The sequence below is a fragment of the Opisthocomus hoazin genome, chromosome 7, assembly GCF_030867145.1.
Source record: "Opisthocomus hoazin isolate bOpiHoa1 chromosome 7, bOpiHoa1.hap1, whole genome shotgun sequence".
NCBI classification, from domain to species: Eukaryota; Metazoa; Chordata; class Aves; order Opisthocomiformes; family Opisthocomidae; genus Opisthocomus; species Opisthocomus hoazin.
The window spans coordinates 24,071,614-24,089,762 of NC_134420.1; the positions used below are offsets into that span (position 1 = coordinate 24,071,614).

An 18,149-nucleotide genomic window follows, 5' to 3' on the forward strand; every position below is an offset into this window, starting at 1 on the left:
TCTCTCTTCCACAACTCTTTGTTTCCTCTCTAAAATTCATTCTTACTACTCACATTGAACCATAGTTAGGTTGCTGAGTTTCTAAGCCATTACTTGCAACCAAAAGACAGCCTTTTTGCTGAAAAAGAAAAAGAGGGGAAAAAAACCCAACTCTCTACTCTGTAAGGATTCCTTGTAGAGCTCTTGAAGGATTTACGTTCTCTTCCATCTCATTCAGAGACAGGCACATGCCAAATCTGTTTTCATGTCCGTGAAGGAAAAGTTGGTCTTGTTTGGAAGAAAAAAATAACAATGGGACATTTGTATTTCCACAGCTGATGACCACACACTTCACGGTGAGTATGTTAGGATCTGCCTTTCCAGGTCTCAGTGCACAGTAATAAAACCGCAAGGAAATTCAGCACACATCAAATGCTGTATGAGAAAAGGACAAAGAGACCCTTTCTAATACTCTCCTTTTTCCAGTGTCTCTGCAAAGGAAAATTAATTACAACCTGTAGTCTGAGACTAAGAAATTTGGAACGTTTCCTCTGTAAATCAACACTGCAATTGGAGGTTAATGCAAGCCCATAGGCCCTCTGTTTCTAAGCTAAGTGGTCTTTGTCAAATGCTGCTGAAGGCAATTTTCTCACAACAGTGGTGACTGACTTTTCATTCAGATACCTAGTGTTTGTGCTTAAACCTTCATGATGATAATTTTTCAGAACTTCATGATAAGAACAAGTTTAGGGTCAATATTCTTTTCATCTGAGTGCACCTTTATGCAATCATGTCAAATTTGAGATTTGAAGGGCAAATTTAGAAACCTTGGATAATTGCACAGTAACAAACTGTTCAGGATTCTTTGTACTTTCTGCAGACACTGAATCACCTCTGCTACCTTTTTCCATGTCAAGGAGTTGATAACTAAAAAAACAAACCCATGAACGAAAACAAGTATTTGCTATTCTATATTCCTACAAGATGATGTGCTGTGGTCACTATATGCTCTTTGTTGGTTAATGCTTATGGTCCACCTCATGTACGAAGGCATCAGTTTATGATGTTCTGCACAGAGACAATGTAGAAAAAGATGTCTCCTCATCCCCAAAAGCTGTACTACACAATAAGAGACAAAGCATGACTAAAGCTGGGAGAAACAATCAAGTAACGGTTAAGTTAGTTGTCAGCATGAAGAGTATTGTAATTCTACGACTTCATTCAGTAATGAGGTTGTAAATCATAGCTATGGCAGTACAAAAAAAAATCAGTGTTATTTTTAGTTAATGGATGTTTGGTAAGGCAGGATGAATATTCTGTGTAAGTCGAGGGCTCACATAAAAAGCTGTTGATCAACTGCAAAAATTCTAGAGCAAGGCATGGCAGCAAAAAGATTACGGTCTAGAAGGGTTGACTTGGGAGGGAAATGTGAAATGATAACTCAGAGGGAATCCTGATAACAGTCTGCAAAAGCTGAAGCATGTGAATGCCAAAGAAGGAGAGGAATTTACTGCAATCCGAAGGAAGTACTACAAGAATTAATCAGCTGAAAAATTTGGAGGAATTATGAGACTGCAAAATGCTTTGAAGTAGTCTTAAAAAATAAGTCTGGGCAAATGTTTAAAAAAATATAGTGCAAGAACTAGCATGAACACTGGAACTGGGTAATCTGCTGTTATATCCGAGCCTTACAGACTTCCCTCTGCCACAATATTTTTCTGCCAGTAACCTCAACACTCGTATGGAGCTGGTATGTTGCATTTCTGACTGATATATTGCTCATTAAGAACTGTGCTATAATAGGGAGTGTAAAAAAGGTAAAGACCTAAGGGGTGACCTACTTCAAACCATCTTCTGTCCAATTACCTGGAGAAATCACTGCAATGATAATGAGACACATGAATTTTAAAGTAAGGAACAAGGGAAGAAGGTGGGGAGATACTTGCATGATTTCGAGGCTTAGTATTTGCTCATCAAAGGAATATGATCAGTGGACAAAAAGACAGCAAAAGGAATCACATAGATGAAAACAGGGAACAGTATAGGTACTGAAGGAACTACATCTCGTCTCAGAGACTGGGTGTGGTCAGTGAGAAACCAAATATTTATATAGTAGTACCACAGCCTGGTAACGCAACGGAGGAAGTTGAGATGGTAGGGGAAATGAAACTAGACAGTGTGGGGAGAAGAGGAACGTGGTGGAGTAAGAATCATGACTGGACTGTAGGTACCAAGAGGTATGCCATATACAAAAAACACTATTTATACATTTAGGTGGTGTTAAGGCAGACAGATAATGCCACACACTCAGGATACGATCAGATATAAAAAAAACAAACAAACAAAAACCACAACAAAAAGCAGGTAGCGTGGCTTAAGGAGAATAGGTTTGGATCAAAAGGAAATCTAGTTAAGAGTGGTAAAAGAAGTTATCATAGGACAATACTGAAACCTGTATAGATGTTTCAGATTTCTAATGGTGTTAGGAAATACTTTTGGGAATTGCATGACTGAGAGATTTTTAGCTTTCTTGATAAAAGTTAGAAAAGAAATGCCACTTACAATGATAAGCCTTAGACATTCCCAGATTTGATATTAACATATTTCTTTGTGGATTGTTTCCTGAATTAGAAAGGGGTGATGCTATTTAGCTTGGTTTGGGTGTGTAGTAAAACATGCTACAAAGATGATATAGAAGAGTTGGCCACAGAAAATACTTGTGACTTTAATGATGATCCACTATAAATTAAGGGAAGTATAATAAAAAGCAGATCTGCGAATAAGTCCTTCAGTTTCAAGAGAGAAAAAACAGGTAATTTTCTTGTATAAAGGACAGGGATTTGATAGTCAAGTTACTTGAGCAGGAAAGCTGAGAAGCTTGTGTATAGACAGTACTGACACTTGCTTAATTAGAATGTTGTGGAACTATCAGGAATTCCTATCTCATGCAAGGGAAAACTTATTCAAGGCACTCTGTGCCTATATAGATAATAGGTACCTCCAGAGTGTTATTACCATAAGTAGAGGGCTGGGAATGAATGCAAAATCATCTGCTTACCAAAAATACCCCATGTCTTGGACATGAAGTATATGGCTACAGTAAGAATCAACAGAAACCTAGTTGAGACAGACTTTGTTAAGAACATAAAAAATAGATTTCAAGAGGTCCTCTAGCCATATAAACTAATAAGTTTATAAGGAAAAATGTTCAATGCAGTGAGGATGTGATCAGGATTAAAGATATTTATCTATTATTATTCAAAACCTAAATCAGTGTCAACCTTTTTCCCAGGTTTCCAAGTTAGCTAGCATGCAAAAATTTGCGGGGCCATGTTGCATCTGTTTATCATACAATGCTCAGACTGAACAAAAGCAAATGTTTTATCAGCACTTACATAGGAAGGGATATATCTGCATAGCCGTAGGTGCATTAGTTCAACCTGAAAGAGAAGAAAGCTTTCAGAGCAAATTTGAAGGACAGGATTACTCAAAGGCTGAAACAACGATGCATTCAAACAGTGATTTTGCAAACAGAAGGTTATGCCACTCAAATATTTTATCTCTTCTAGAAAATCAGGGAATTATTTGGCCGTGGAGAAAATCTGATTTATTTGAACTAAATGCATCATATATAGGGCCATATTAGAAATTATCAATTAAGAAGGGAATGAGTACAAGAATTGTAAAGTGGAGAAGGAGTTGGTAAAGAAGAGGTAAAGAAGCACCTTGGGAGTGGAGGGTTGGACTGATGATGACAAAGATGATGATCCGTTGTCATAACATGGTAGAACTGGATTGTAAGACAGGAAGGTTTGAATGCATTGAGGACTGGAGTAAGAAAGATGAGATGAAATTCAGCAGTGCAGTGGAGAAAAGCACTTAATGGAGAGACTGATCACAAAACTGTCTGAACTGGGACTAACACAGAGGTAAGCACCTGAGAGCTACCAGTCAAAGCATTTCTAGTAGAGGTGGTAGATATGCAAACAACTGATTGAAGCTGGAAGAGGTGCAAAGAAGGGCAAATAGGATAATTAGGGGAATGGGGACACTCAGGAGAAATTTGCATTCTTTGGCTTAGAAAGGCAAGTGGAAAAGGTGATACTGCTCTCTGCACATGGGAGAGGAGGATAACCGCTACCAAGAGATGACATTTTAAGCCAAAGAATACAAGACCAAACAGATAGAGGTGCGGTGACTGTATGGAGTCTGAAAATGAGAGCAAGAAGGCTCTGGAGGAGCTGCCTGTTAGAAAGAGCCCACAGTATTCGTGGGACTTTGAAGACAGAGATCAGAATTGCAAGAAAAGTCAGTTTTGTGACTGGGTGACTGACTGAATGGGGAATTGCTTTGGGTGAGCTTGGAAAATCTTTCCAAACTTACTGTCTAAATGTGTATTCAGTCTTTGTGAACAGTTAATCCCTGGTTCCTCTCTCCAATTCCCTTAATCTACAGTGCAGGAAATACTTACCTCATCCATATAAACACACTTTTCAGTAAACATTTCCCAAGGCTCATCTTTCTGAACACAGCAGTGAACTTCATCACCAGTTGAGTGGGTTAAGTAGCATTTCCAGTAGTAGCCAAGGAGAAAAAATGGCTCTTTTTTCACCTCTATCACTTCTATGAAAGAGCCTGCAGGTAAAAATGCTTTCATTTTATTTTATTTAGGAGGTAAGATTAAAAGATTAAAATGGCCTGTCATCATTTTAGATGGTATAAACCACCAAAATTACTGAGAGAACTGCTGGCCTGCTGTATCTGAGGAACTGCACAGGTGAAAGTTTGAGAAAGAGGAGGTGACACGAAAATGTCATCTTGCTGAGCTTATTTAAATTACAAGCAAAAAATATCCATCCTCACACATTAACTAGGTACTTAATTTTATGGTACTCTACTGTTCCTCGCCTTCTTCTCCCCCATCTCTGAACTGGAAACACTGTTTTACTCCTACAAGAAGTCACTATGTGGCACCCAAGCATAAATTGCACAGATGATGAAATGGCTGACTTGACTACACCAACATAACTGTTCAGAGTGGCTGAAGTCTGCAGAAATTCTATAGTAAAGACTTCCCTCCAGATACCAAACTCTCGATCACCTGTTTGATGTACTTATTTTGCCTAGTGTAGGTATGTACATTATCACTTGGAGACAGTTTGCCAGTCTTAGCGTCTGAGTTAATGGCCTATCTGGAGTGGCGAAGTCTGCCTGGAATTTTGATGTGTAAATAGCACATACAACAGTGCATCATATAGAAAATATTAAAATAGATACACTGTTGCTCTAAGCAAGTAATTTCTGGTCATTATTGCCCTGCAGTTCACTTAAGTAAAAAACTTGAAGGAGATTCCAGGTTATCAGTGGAAAGGGGACATGCATGCTTAGCCACAGTTGAGTTTTGCTGTTGGGGGGTGCTGAGTAGGGGAGAGAATTGTGCATGAGATGAGAAAGCGGTAGAATTGCATGGTACTATCTAATCCCTTCAGTGTAGGAAAATATAATCAAAGGGAACCAGTTTAGGATGGCAGTGAGGAGACTTGAAATAAGCAGGATAGATCAACAGGAGGGAGTACAGAACACTGTACTCAGGCTCACCTGCTCTGGTATTTCACTTCGTGTATCCTAGCACAGGGAGAGATTGTTCCAATTCACTGCTAATGTCTCCAGCTCAGTGTTCAAACTCCAGGTTAGTAAAAAAATAAAAAAAATTTTAAAAAGCGGAAGTAGCTTCACTGTCAGAAGGTGTTGTACTTCTGCAAAAGTGGCAACAAAATACATCTTGTGAGGAGTTTTGCAGTTTCATTTTTTTGATCATTTCATAAAGATTATGAATTGCCACAAAACTTGCTTTTTCTCTATGAAAGTGAAAACCCTGAGATCTCCCGGCTTTCAGCATAATAAATTTCATGCAGGAGGAGTAAGTAAATTTATAGGTTTGAAAAGAGAAAAGCTGTGTCAATTTTGGTCATTTTTCATGTAGCTACTGAAAATTTTGTGGAAGAGGCTGGAGACAATTGACAGAATGTGAGCATTTTTAGAGCTTTTAAATGATAAATCTAAGCTATCAACTTTCTACCTATGGGGAACTTTCCCATAGGAATCATGCATAATATCAGCTAAAACAATGTAGTTCTTGTCTGGAAGGAACATATCCAAGTCGACATGTAAAGCCCAGAAAGTACTTTTTTACATGTTGCTTTGCTTTGGTAGATACAAAGTTCTATGCAAGGGTATGCCTAGGGGACTGGTGACGAATAAACTTGAGTGGAAGAAGTAAAAGTAGCAGTTCAGGCAGCAACAGTTTTTTGTCTCTGATTACCATTCTAGTACGTAGTCTAGTGGTAGGACCAGATGGTGATTCTACAGAGGTGTCACAACAAACTGAGGAATGGAAAATGAAGTGCTTGCAGATGTATGCATCTGATTCTGTCTGATTTTTCTAAGCGGAGAAGACCTGATGCAGTAAGAAAAATTTCCAGTCTGTTCATTATATATTACTCTTCATGAAAAATTTCAGTTCCTTTTCTGGAAAACCTCCTCAACTCAGTTGCTTTTAATACTTATGAAAATTGGTTTCACTGAGAGCAAGCAATTGGACTGTATTGAGTGAGAGGGACACAAAAATAAATTAGATGTTCTTCTTGTGAACATACAAGTTGCTACAATGGGAATTTCAGTGGTTTTATATTTATAAATAGTGACTAAATTCTCTGCATGAATCTGCATAGCAGAAGGATTTGATCATACTTACATCTGCTGCATTCAGACAAGAAAATGTTTGTTGGTTTTGTTTTAAAAATGATTGCTTTAGTTCTCTGTAGAACAAGTAAAAATCTGTGTTTTAAAATTGACATTCAGTCACTTTCTTAGGTCCGGGAGAAGAGTTGATAGATTTATTTTTTTTTTATTGTATATTTTTGATAGAATTTACCCATATCCTTTCTGGCCTATTTATGTCACATGATCCTGTTTCTAAATCCAGATTTAAGCTTCCCGTGTTTAAATGCTGTCTGATCACTGATTATGTCTGTGTACCTGTGAACTGCTCCGTGAACAGTGCCTGTTCTCTGGGATAGTCGACCTAGGACAATCAGGCACAATCCACATTCTGGTCCGTCTCTGACTTGGTATCCTACAAGGCTTTGCACTTTCAGTCCTTTCAGAAACCTGGTTGAGCTTGGAAGAGACCTCTTGAGATCATCTAGTCTAACCCTGTCTCTCAAGCAGGGTCAGTTAATGCAGGTTGCCCAGCTGGGTTTCGAAGACCTCTCCCTCTGACCTACTCTTAAGCCTAAGACATTTGAACATTTTCAAAGATACTTCAAGTAAGCAGTAATATTTTTTTACAAGAAACCGAAGATTACTACAGGGCCACTTTGTTGCCCTCCTTATCTTTGCTCTCCTAACATGTCTCTGATGGTGTGTATTTGCATATAGAGAGATATGGCATAAAGAGCAAGGCACAAGGTTTAATGTATTAACAGTTGAGGAGGGAGCCATTGAGGGGGAGCAAGGTGTGTCTTGACCTTAACTCATACTGCCTGTTGGAACAGAGCCGTCTATTGGATAGAAACGTAACCGTCCTTCTTTGAAAGACATTCCAGAAGTGTTGGAGCAGAAGTGCAGTGTGGAAACAAAGACAACAGAATCCTTGAAAGAAGCTGGCAGTGTAGATATCCCCAAAATACAGCAGAAAAGACAGAGCAAAATGTAAAAGCTGGTGCTACCTGCCGCTGCTTACCAGTCTGAGATCAGCGTGGAGTAACGCAAAAGATTCAGCAATGAATTTGAGCTAGAAGTGAGAATGGTTTCTAGTTTTCAAACTATGCTCCAGCATAATTGTTAAAGGAGAGTTTTCAGACAACTTATAGTCTTGATCTGTACCCAATTTTTAACATAATTTTATTTGAAGAATTTTTGCATGCAAACTTTGCATTTTGGTAGTTGCAATAGTTTTTAAAATAGCACTTTGGGATACTATTGAGTACTATTAACTGGAATCCAAAGCATAGCTGAATTTTGGACATCTCCCCACTAGTCTAACAGATTTGGTAAACAATTATTACATGCTAACAATTCAGCACTTAACCCTCTGTTGTTTCTGGGTGGGTTTTTGGACAGAGGGGAAAATATTTTGGTTTTAATGCAACTGTGGCAAAGATCTGATCTGTTGCCAGAATGCTGCAGTATTCCTCTTTGGAATAGTCATTTAGGTTATATAGCTTATTAGATTTTTGGATAAACATTTCATAGTTGCAGAAGTGCACAAGCACAACCATTAAAATCTGACTAATACAGGGCAATTTGTGAGGCTAAACTAGCTTGTGGTTACATAAGATAACACAGAATGTACTGCACAAATGGAGGTGCAGCATAAAGCTTTATTTTTCCTTTGTCAGCTTCTTAGTAATCTGATCCCATTTAATCAGACCTGATAGAGACAGCAACACTTTTCAGTAGTTATTTCTAACTAGGATCAACTTCTGCAGTATTTCTCTGTTCCTGAACTAAACAGGAAAATACAGTTTGAGGATTTAGTGTTTTCTAGGTAGCACATGGGAGGCAAGTGATGTGGTGAAGGGGAGATTTAGCATAAGTGTTATGGTCCCAGACCACTGAGGGTCAAAAATATCTATTACTTTCTTCCTTGGCATAGCACCTGATACAATGAACAGCTTTCCCGTGCATTTGTGGAGTGAAAACAGAAAGACTACTGAGAGAGTGCTGGAGCATTCTCTGTCTTCATTTGGATCACTGTCTGCCATTTTTTAAATCTCAGCTGCATCTTTGTGCCTGTACTAGTGCTCCATGGAAAAGGGATTTGTTAATTCTCAGGATGGGAAAGACGGCAGTGATGTAGTTCTGACCACTACATATCCACTGCATTTCTACATGGAAATCTGGGAGAAAGCCATTGCCGTTCAGGTGTGTCAGTATTGTTCTACCTGCTGGAAGCGTTTTTAAGTTGCTGCTAAGCATTTGAATTAAATAGAAACATGAATTCTAGAGCTGCTTTGGTGTGGAGGAATGAGAGGGATGTTAAGAACTAAACTGCAAATTTTCAAGAATCGGGGATTATTGACCTTTTCATCTGTTAGCTCTAGTTGGTTGCTATGGCAAGGTAGATTCTTCAGAAGGAACCTCATGATCTTCTTTCCTCCCTAGCTTGGCTTTCTTTGTAGTGGAAGCAATGGCCTTTATGAAATTTAACTTCCTTTTGCTTGGTTCTTTCTGTCCAGCCTTACAAACCACAGAAGTCTTCAGCTGAACAAATGGGAAGTCCAAAATCTGAGAGCTCTTTGTGCAAGTTAAGAAAGTTCTTTGTGAGATCATATTATACATAAATACACAGTGTAAAACCAACCATCTGAATTACCTTCTCAAATGCATAACGTATTAAGTTTGACATTTCTTGCAAGAAATTTTTAGGGGATTGAACAACTGAAGAGAACAAATATAAAAAGGGGAAGGAAAGGGAGGGGAACTGAAATATAAAAATTAGTCAAAGAGGAAAAGTTTTAATTAAATAATCTCTGTTGCACTTGAATAGGTGAATTATATGAATGAAGTTGCTTGTTTTAATAGGTGGTGGGAAAAAATTGATCTGCATTGATTTCCCATAAACAATATGTAAGGACAATTTAATTGAGAACTTGCTGAAGGCCTGGAAGCATAAAAATAGTCAAAAATAGTTTGAAAATGTCTTTAATCTAGAATATCACAATATTTAAAAAAAATGCCAGTGTTGATTTTCAAACTGATATTGCTCAATCCCTTTGATAAAATTTGAATACAATTTTGCCAACCTTTTTCCATTGGTTTTCAGAGTGAAAGAATCTGCTATATATTCCACGGGTATATGCTGAATTTTCTGGGAGACAGCTGGGTCTGTCCAGCTCTTCTTATGTTATCATCTGGTAATGAGTTTTGACAATAGCAGGAACAGCATAAGGGCAAATAGAGTTGAGAATCTCTAGGAATCACTTCAGCAAAAGTTGGGAACACATAGGAGAATGTGAACAGGAGAAATTTTGCACTTAGATGCAACATATTCAAGTTTCTTGTATACATGGGTATTCTAGCTGAAATTGTACATTTGAGTCAGTGTCACACCAAAAAATGAAACAAAATCTGACTAATTGAGAGCTCAGAAAAAAAGTAACTGTAAAAAAGGAATCATTAGTACATGGAAAAGTTTCTAGAGAACTCTGTTTTCTTGGCTCACTTGTTATTTAATATCTTCCTTCTTAATGAGTATGAGAACATAAAGCCATTTCCAATAAAGTTGATGTAAAACATGGTGCAGTAAAAAAATGGTCAGACAGATCAGTTATACACAGCAGTCTAGTTTACATGGTTAGTGTGTACCTTGTATTTTAGTACAGCTGCATGTAATGTTTCACAACTGTGAGCAGAGAACAGTTTACTAGGCAGGAAACTGAATCCCACAAAGAGCAAACAGCAACGTACATTTCTTTTTTTATGATTGATTACTAACTGGAAATGAGATTCTGGTGCACAAATGGTATTATTTATGTCTCAGACCAAATGGTATTATTTATGTCTCTGACCACACCTATGTCTGAACTATTTTTCTCTTTTCTGGTTTTTGCTCCTAATGATTTGATAGTGAGATCTTCTAAACCAAAAAATTATGCAGTGACATTTGTGTTCTGTTTCACCCTTCCAAATACATTTTCTGTTTTTGCCATCCTATTTCAACAAGTACATTGTTCCGGACTGATTCAGCTGTTTCATTTTGCTCAGTGTCTTCCTCAATTCAGTATTATCTTTGCTTCCAAAGCAAAATCAGCACTTTGTTAGAAGTGAGTCCATAACTTTTCATTATTAGGGCTGAACCATTAAAATTGTTTTTCCCTGATGTCTTGCACAGAAGCAAGACCAAAATCTCGGTAGCTTTTGAAGACCATCTACTACGAATATTTGTAGATGCTTGATGCATTGTTTGACAATCCAGGTGGGATTAAGCTGACCATTACACCACATAATAGTTTCTCTGGTAATTACAACAGAAAAGAAAACCTGAAAATGCTGAGTGGACTAGGTCAATGAGAGGATCCCTCTATCCTAACTACAAAATAGGAAAAATGTTATTTTTAAAGAAATATTCAGGGGTATATTGAAGAATCCTGACAAACTGCTTGGAATCTCTATTTGAAAGTTATTTGGTCTACCAGAAGGCATTGTCAAGCTTACGCTCACCAGCTGCTGCATTTTATATTATAACTACAGTGGTGAAATATGATCTAGCTGAGTACATGAGACACTGAGTTAGACATTCTGAACCTCCAGTGAAAGGAGTGTACATCTCTTCATTGCTGCAAAGTTAGCAGCTGTTTTCTTCCAAAACTTGTGCAATAAATATCCAGTGTGATGGAAAAGCCCCTGATTATGCTATTATAAAAATAATGGCTACAAAGGCTGTGTAGAAGTTCCGAAGTTAGATATAAAATATTTATATTCTGGGAGCTACCCAGCTGGAAAAACAGAAAAGGACTTGGAGGGCCTGGTGGACACTAAGTTGAACATGAGCCAGCAATGTGCCCTTGAGGCACAAAAGGCTAATGGCATCCTGGGCTGCATCAGGCAAAGTATTGCCAGCAGGTCGAGGGAGGTGATCCTTCCCCTCTGCTCAGCACTGGTGAGGCCACACCTGGAGTACTGTGTCCAGTTCTGGGCTTGCCAGTGTGAGAGACATGGACAGACTGGAGAGAGTACAATGACGGGCCACAAAGATGATGAAAGGACTGGAGCATATCTCTTATGATGAGAGGCTGAGAGAGGTGGGACTGTTTAGTGTGGAGAAGAGAAGGCTCGGGGGGATCTGAATACTTGAAGGGAGGGACGAATGAAGGCAGAGCCAGGCTCTTTTGAGCGATGCCCAGTAACAGGAACAGAGGCAATGGGCACAAGCTGAAACACAGGAGGTTCCTTCTGAATGTCAGGAAACACTTTTTTACTGTGAGGGTGACAACAATGATACAGGTTCCCCAGGAAGGTGGTGGAGTCTTCATACTCAGGGATATTTAAAAACTGTCTGGAGATGATCCTGCACAACCAGCTTTAGATGGCCCTTCTTGACCATGGGGTTTGAACCAGATCCCTCCAGAGCTCCCTTCCAACTTCAGCCAGTCTGTGATTCTGTGATTAGTTTGGGAACTGATGAGAGTTCAGTCATGACAATATAGATTGAAAGAAATGTCTAAAAAACCTTATCTGAACCTTCACCCAGCCTCCTGGTGTTACTGCCATGGCCAAGATCTTTCAATAGGTGTAGGACTATTGACCTTTGGGGCTTGTGTACATACATGGTAACAGGACTCATATAGGTGGACCTCTCACAATGCATCTGTATTTCTTTATTTGCTTTCTCTGTTTTCTTCTTCATGTCAAGTGGTCTTCAACAAACTCTTCTTTTCACTGCTTTCGATTTCCCTCTTTATTCACCCAAGCTGGTTAAACAGAGGCCTCAATACGAGTTTATTTCCTCATGTAACTTGCTGAAAGTAGCTAAGTGTGCTGTGTGCTTTTTTCATCCTGTGCTCCCAGAACCCAGGGATTGATATTGTGTTCATCAGTTAAACTGACTGATCCTGCAGTAAGGCTCAATAATATACAGTAATCTCGCAGTGCTGCTTATTTTGAATGGTTTCCCTCCTCAGGCTCATCTGAGAGACCATGGTGCCTGGCTTTATTCCATCCTCACTGCTGTTGCTGGTGATATCATCAGCGTGAATATCAATTAAATTCATAATGAATGTCACAGTGTGTGCATAAAATATATATCACATTATTGATGGAGCCTGTGATCAAGAATAGAAGATTGCTGTCCATTTTGTATATAAAATAAAGGATCTGTAACTGTATGACAGATAACAACTTCTAAGTATTAGACATCAGAAAGTGTTCTGGAAGAAAAAAATGAACTTGGCTTCTCACAGTTGCTTCTGCTTTTTTGCTGTTGGCATTTTACTTAGTGAAGAATGAAAATACCATGGATTCATTTTTGCATTTACTGTATTTAAGCCAATTTCATTTTCAGTCAGTTCTACAATGTTTTCTTTGTAAACATCAGAAAAGGCTGTTTAATTGCTTTTAGAAAAAAGTTTTCTTCTTGTTATGTGAAAAGACAATTAGAGCAGCTGCTGTTAATGGTCTTGGTTCTGTGAAAAATTATTCCCTTACCCCAATATTTAATTCAGTGGCAATTAAAGCTGAATAAATTTTGTAAGCTAATATAATATGTTTTCCCAGACCAACAGGTATAATTACTGATGGACAGAAAATCAGCATTTATGTATCAAGACCAAGGAGCAATAAATTATGCATCCAGTTTGCAGCAAGTGATGTGAAAATAAATAAGGTATCATAAATTAATCTGAAGAAGAAATACAGAAACCCTGAAATCAAGCAAGTAAGTAGAGATTATTTTCATCCATAATATTTTTAAGTTCAAATAGATGGATCCTAATAGTGCTTTGAGATCTACTGTTAAAATGGCTGAAGAAAACCTTATGCATTCTCTCATGTTTTATTATTGCTAAGAATGTTCTTTAAAATTGCTTCAGTTTACCTTACTGAAAGCAAAGATGACGCAATTACTGCAATTGATCAAACTTGTAACTAATAGTTTTCTGAGAAAATGAATATGTCAGTATCATGCACAAGTATTATTTAGCCAAATACAAGAGTGCTGAACAGACATAATAGAAAAGGAAAAATATAGCCATACAGACGATGACGGCTACTTTGAGGAAGTCATTCTGCTGCTCTTGCCCTTCTGGGTAGCTTCAGTATCTTGCAACTAAAACCAGGAGAAGCTTTGATTTTGGGATTCGAGAGCCCAGATGGATGTATGTATTAAAAAGGAGTTGTGCTGGATGGCAACCGCTTTATTTCTGAGATCCCAAAGGTATGATGAAATTGGTGCAAGCATCAGATTTCCTCATGAAACCTGCTTGTTCTGGACTGAAGAAGGTTTTGTGAATTTTTTTGTTGTTCTTCATGAAATGAATAGAAGAAAGCTAATCAAAGGCATCAGTGGACAATGTTCTGAATTTTTGAATCATTGCTGACTCTTGCTAATTAGAAAAAATACCAGCTACTCTAAGGCCATCTTACTGTGGAAGTACCTGGTTTTTCTAAATAATGGCTGCGTTCTTGGTCACTGAAATAATTTAGGGCTTTACTTAGTGTGGGGTAGCAGGAAAAGTGCATGAAGATTGTCAAGTGGTCCTGCATTAGTATTCCTGTAGCTATTATTGTCTGTAAATCCATGATCTTCTCTGTCCGTGTACAAATATTTTTCTTTATTACCATGGAGATAATTGTGCACAAACCATGAAAAATTCCTACGAGCACTCCAGTGCATCTTCAACTCCTCCCAGCAAAGTAGTGTATCTATTTAGGCTTATTTTTGAATTGTACACATCTGCATATGTCCAAAGCAATGTGGCTTAAACATCCAAATTAGTTTGTTGGTCCTGGCAAAGAAGAATATTTTCAATATTCTGTGTTACCCACTGCTTTGCTCGGCTCTATTATTATCTCCATTCCCTTTGGGAGTGATTGTATAGGAAAACAAGCCTCATTGTTACAAGTTTTTTCTCACATGCTGTAAAATTCTGATCACCGTGTGCACTCCCTGGCAAGCCAATGGGACCACATACATCAGTATAGAGCCCAAAATCATTTATTTGCTCCCCTTTAAAAGTGCTCTTGTAAGAGAGAACTGTGAAGGATTTTTGCAACACTGACCTATCTAGTTATTTCTGATTGCAGTGAAATATAAATTATTTTCTCTGGCTAACAAAGTAGGGAAGAACTGATGAATAAAGATTTTAAATTCATCTTTTCAAAGGAGAAAATCCATTTTGGAGGAATAATTTTGTTTGCATTGCACAGATGAATATCCAGACTGAGCCTTTGAAGGAGAAGCTATTAGGCTCAACACAAACATTTCTGCACTGATTAGAACTGCTTCACTTTCTCGCTTAATTTAGTAATTTCTTCCATTAAGATATGAATATGCATAAATGAGAACGTAAATGTAAATACATATTCTTATAAACGTGCAATCAATTTAATTTCTAAGTCAGAATTGCAAAGTTCTTTAAAATACAGAGTTCTATCTTGAGAGCTGGGAAGGATGATAACCACTTTGCTGAAAGTGCTGAGGGAAATAGATAGTTTATGCTCCAGTTTTGTGGTTTATGCCAGAAGGATTGGCGAAGAAATCAAATAAAAAGAAAGGAAAGAACATCATATGCAATGGAAGAGGAAATTCTTTAATCCTAGTTGTGATCTCATTGCTGGTGGAAAATCTGACAGTCATTGCTGCTGCAGGAGCACACATCTTACAGGCTGCTAAGCATGTGGGGAAAAAAATGCCACCAGCATCAGTAGCTCCCTCTCTTGCCATGTGTTCTACACAAATACAGTAAACATGTATGCCATGAACTGCAGACTATACTCTGAAAAAATATAGTGGGGAAAAAATTGTCTTTCTAAAAAATGAACATAGTGATAAAGTAGGGATTCAATCTCATATCATACTGATATTTACAATGATATTGAGATTGAGATTGCAATGATATTTTCAGGAGTCAGGAGTCATAAAGATACACTCTTATGTATATCTTTAAAGAAAAGTGAGGGCACGTAAGAACATTATTTGTTTTAATTTTTATTTAATTGAGAAGATAAAAGGGCAACAGACTGGGCAGAAAGTTTCTCTGAACTAACATGTTAATTCAACTTCTTTTTTCGTTCTCTTTTGACATAAATCTCATTAGTCCAAGAAGTCAAACAGAATAAAAAGAAATATTGTTCCTTTGTTGAATGAGTGGAAGTACAGTTGAACGCTTCTTGTACTAGGTGATATTATGAAAGATTTAAAGGGTGGTGTTTCAGAGATTCTTTCGCAGGTAAACAATTTTCTTTCTCTTTGGGAATTTCTGTTTTATCTTGAGCACTTTTGTTTGAACAAAATGTGCGCTCATCAATAGTTTCTGAGCAGCAATTAGGAATAATTGAAGCTGCTTGGAGTATGAAACAGGCACCTGATGAGCCAGTATCATGAGCCACTGATGACTGTACACAGGAGCTTGCATTCAAGAGGGAATGTGATAGAACATGTCTCTCTATCCAGGACCTCCAACCACGTGCTATCAGTCATTACAGATATCCTGAGCATTACCACATGCTGAAGCTAGGCCGCTTACTGTGTGAAAACACCAGAGAATATGGGTAGCTCACTGTCAAACACACCTTCTGTATAATATTTTAAAGAATCTTTCACAGAGAATTTACATGGACTCCATTTTTTACCTAACATCCAGCCAGAGAGAAGTTGGTTTAACACAAGTTTTGTGAAACGTAATTAAAGACTGAAAAAATGTTAAACACCTGCTTCTTAGATTTAAATAAGAATGTTGGGTACTTTTTGTGATGGAAGAGGTGAGATTACTCGTAGCATGGGGGGAAACAGGGATTTTTTGGGGACTGTAGAAAGGGGAAGTTCAGATATTAAAATAATGAGATGTCAGAAGTTTCTTCAGTGAGTTGTTAAGAGGACACACTGCACAACGACTCAGGTTTTAGATAGTGCATAAAAGGAAAAAAAAAAAAACCTGCAAGCTTCTGTCGTCATTAGTATCATTACTGTGACATTATAGATTCTAGCGAGACAGAGACAAGACCTTGAGATACCTGATTCTCTTTCACAAATTCAACTCTCTTACTTCCTGGCAGGCTGGCAGGTAAATCTATCTTTTGAAATGTTCACCTGAAATCACATTTTAAGTTGACTTTCCTTACTTACAATTTCTTTTCCTGTTTCCTTTAACTGTCAGTTTACTTTGCTCCCTCCCAGCTCAGCTTTCCCATCTCTTTTTTGCTACAGTCTATCTGATATTTCCTAAGAAAAACAGGGTGTTCCTCATGCCTCCCACAGTGCTAAACACTCATTTTCTGACTGCAGGAAAATGCAATAATGTGGTCTTACAGAGGAAAACACATTTGATTGTATTCTGAGTCATTGGCAGAAATAAAGACTTTACTGTTCTAATTACCTGACTACACCTTTGCGCTACACAGATCTGAAATGAGCTGAAAGCATGAACTTTTCATTCCATTTATGAGATGTCAGGAATCAAAGAATATTTTAATGATTTGGTCAAATAACTCTACATTTCAAAACATACTGCAGGTCCCTTAAGGATAATTTAGGATTACATAAAACAATTGCAATGCACATTAAATATGATAGAAGCTGTCATTTTTTCATGCCTTAAACATGTAGGATTGATGTTTCTTTGCTTGGGGTTCCAAGTAATAAACATTCATGTCTTTCCTAGATTTGTTTGGAAAAGAAATGGAAGATAATCCCACAAAAGATCAAAGAAATCTTGTTTTAAATCATAATTTCCTATCTTACATATCAGTCTTCCATAGCTTATTAGTTAAAAGTGTAACTTGCCTGGGCAGAATTTAGATTACAGAGCTCAGGAAGAAAACACAGAAAGTTTGTTTTGCCATTGCCTTAAATCCTAAGTAGCCAGTCTGGGGGATTTAAAGCAGTGTACAGTGCTAAGCAAATACAATGGCAGCAAATAAAATTATTTTTGCCTGGTTATAAGTAACAGAAACAGAAGAACATTGGTATATAATAACGTCTCTGTGATAATCAGTGATCAGTTAGCAATACGAGCTCACTCATTCAGCAAAATAGCTAAACTCACAAATTTAAGCCCAAGAATAGTCCTATCAAAACCAGTCAGAATCACTGACAGAATTTCCGAGGAATGTACTTTTTCAGATGAGATCCAGTAAACCACTTGAATCCCTAATAATTAGGTGTGTCAGCCCTATGGCTTCATAAATAGAAGCCAGCACCCCACTCAGAGTTCCTTATAGAGTGGACAAGCCAAGTCAAGTATATCTGAATGGGATCTATAAGGGGCATTTGCTATAACTATAGCAGGAAATGTTGAGAGGAATAGGGCTGTTTCTGAAATCTCTTATTCTTCTGAGGTTTAGGTAGATTTCTCAGTTTTCTAAGGACATATTTCCATTCACACAGCGTCACAGCTCTGAACAACTGCTTGTATGTAGGTATCTAGCATCAAAAGTATATAGGTAGCTAC

At 37.8% G+C, this 18,149-nt stretch overlaps 1 protein-coding gene across 1 annotated transcript in view; it reads left to right on the forward strand.

Annotated features, from left to right (window-relative positions):
- CD44 (CD44 molecule (IN blood group)) overlaps positions 1 to 18,149 on the forward strand; it is a 117,616-nt gene that overhangs the window by 24,755 nt on the left and 74,712 nt on the right. The window contains exons 7-8 of the mRNA XM_075425981.1: positions 218 to 335; positions 13,258 to 13,417. The gene's annotated coding sequence lies outside the window, so the exon portion shown is untranslated. The remainder of the gene's footprint in view (positions 1 to 217; positions 336 to 13,257; positions 13,418 to 18,149) is intronic.